The sequence below is a fragment of the Carassius auratus genome, unplaced genomic scaffold, assembly GCF_003368295.1.
Source record: "Carassius auratus strain Wakin unplaced genomic scaffold, ASM336829v1 scaf_tig00029285, whole genome shotgun sequence".
NCBI lineage: Eukaryota > Metazoa > Chordata > Actinopteri > Cypriniformes > Cyprinidae > Carassius > Carassius auratus.
This window is the reverse complement of record NW_020525757.1, coordinates 347,326-350,113: the sequence shown is the minus strand read 5'-3', so window position 1 is coordinate 350,113 and position 2,788 is coordinate 347,326.

The following is a 2,788-nucleotide window of genomic DNA, read 5'->3' as shown; positions in this document are numbered from 1 at the left end:
AAGTCATTCAGGAGCCTTTAGAATAATCTGTTAGACAGAACAGTCCTTCAGAAACATTTAGACTAATCTATTTGCTGGATTCAGTGTAAACATTTTTTACATTCCTTGGTCGAAGTTTTCAGATACTTCGGAGCCTGTTTGCGACTCGGTTGATTCAGATCGGCACTTCGGAGCCTGTTTGCGACTCGGTTGATTCAGATCGGCACTTCGGAGCATATTCGCGACTCGGTTGATTCAGATCGGCACTTCGGAGCCTGTTCGCGACTCGGTTGATTCAGATCGGGACTTCGGAGCCTGTTCGCCACTCTGTTGATTCAGATCGGGACTTCGGAGCCTGTTCGCGACTCGGTTGATTCAGATCGGGACTTCGGAGCCTGTTCGCGACTCGGTTGATTCAGATCGGGACTTCGGAGCCTGTTCGCGACTCGTTGATTCAGATCAGCACTTCGGAGCCTATTCGCGACTCGGTTGATTCAGATCGGGACTTCGGAGCCTGTTCGCCACTCTGTTGATTCAGATCGGGACTTCGGAGCGTGTTCGCGACTCGGTTGATTCAGATCGGGACTTCGGAGCCTATTCGCCACTCTGTTGATTCAGATCGGCACTTCGGAGCCTGTTTGCGACTCGGTTGATTCAGATCGGCACTTCGGAGCCTGTTTGCGACTCGGTTGATTCAGATCGGCACTTCGGAGCATATTCGCGACTCGGTTGATTCAGATCGGCACTTCGGAGCCTGTTCGCGACTCGGTTGATTCAGATCGGGACTTCGGAGCCTGTTCGCCACTCTGTTGATTCAGATCGGGACTTCGGAGCCTGTTCGCGACTCGGTTGATTCAGATCGGGACTTCGGAGCCTGTTCGCGACTCGGTTGATTCAGATCGGGACTTCGGAGCCTGTTCGCGACTCGGTTGATTCAGATCAGCACTTCGGAGCCTATTCGCGACTCGGTTGATTCAGATCGGGACTTCGGAGCCTGTTCGCCACTCTGTTGATTCAGATCGGGACTTCGGAGCGTGTTCGCGACTCGGTTGATTCAGATCGGGACTTCGGAGCCTATTCGCCACTCTGTTGATTCAGATCGGCACTTCAGAGCGTGTTCGCGACTCGGTTGATTCAGATCGGCACTTCGGAGCCTGTTCGCGACTCGGTTGATTCAGATCGGCACTTCGGAGCCTGTTCGCGACTCGGTTGATTCAGATCGGGACTTCGGAGCCTGTTCGCGACTCGGTTGATTCAGATCGGGACTTCGGAGCCTGTTCGCGACTCGGTTGATTCAGATCGGCACTTCGGAGCCTGTTCGCGACTCGGTTGATTCAGATCGGCACTTCGGAGCCTGTTCGCGACTCGGTTGATTCAGATCGGGACTTCGGAGCCTGTTCGCGACTCGGTTGATTCAGATCGGGACTTCAGAGCCTGTTCGCGACTCGGTTGATTCAGATCGGCACTTCGGAGCCTGTTCGCGACTCTGTTGATTCAGATCGGCACTTCGGAGCTTGTTCGCGACTCTTTTGATTCAGATCGGGACGACTCTATTATCTGTATAGCATGTGTGTACGACTCTAATACAATTATGAAGTAATAATTTTATGACAAATAAATATTTCAGTGAGTAAAACTGGCTGTGTCTATAGTAGGCTGTTATGGACTACACAGCATTTTTATATTATTTTTTAATACATTTTTTAAATTATTATTATTATAAATTATTGTCCCTGGATCAGTACGATACACTTGTAATAAAGTAGCGGTGGTAGCAGACATATTTTAAGTATCAGTTCTGGTTGAAAAGAAGCGATCTAATCCTGTTTACATGAAATAAGCCTGCTCCCGAGCAGGTTTAAGTTAACGGACCTGTTGCTATGACAGCAGCTCCGGGATGAGCTTCGAAGAACCAAATCATCCAAGATCACGCCAAATCATCAACATTCAAATCCAGTTAACTGAGTTAGCGACGTACGAAGAACGGGCCCCAGATCTGGACATCAGAGGAGGATGTGTTTGTCAAACAGTTAATTTGTGATAAATGAATATTTGACCTGAGGCTTTTTTTTAACCTGTCTATGTGATTTTTAATTGATTTCAATTAATTTTGGAAGTCAATACTTCTTGTACCTCAGTTGCATGTGTTTTTTTATGAATTGTGGATGGATTAATCAACTGAGAAATGAAGTTGAACATAAATTATCATGAATTCTTAAAGATGATGATGAAAAGAAAAGGTAATATTTCATATAAAATTATATCTAAATATGAACTAACTTGCGCAATACAGTAAATATTCTTACTCTACCCTAAATCAGTGAAAAAATGTTTGGCTCAGTTTACAGAAAAGTGTACGTCACACATCATTTCATTATGATGCAACATTGTTTCCTCCTCAGATGAGTATTTAACATCTTTATTATTGTGGGGATTAGTGTGTAAATGCTACACACACACACAAACACACACACACACACCCACACACAGAGAGACACACACACACCGGTCAGAGTTTGGGATAAGAATGATTTTTAATGTTTTTTTTGTTTTTGTTTTTTTGTTTTTTTTTATAGGAGTTTACTCATCAAAACTGCATTTATTTGATCAAAGATACAGGGGAAAAAAGTTAATTATTATTATGAAGTAAAACTATTTTTTTCTATTTTAATATACATTAAAATCTATTTTATTTCTGTGATTTTCAGCATCATTACTCCATTGTTCAGTGTCACATGATCTTCAGAAATCATTCTAATATGATGATTTATTATCAGAGTTGTGCTGCTGAAACTGTGATACTTCTTTC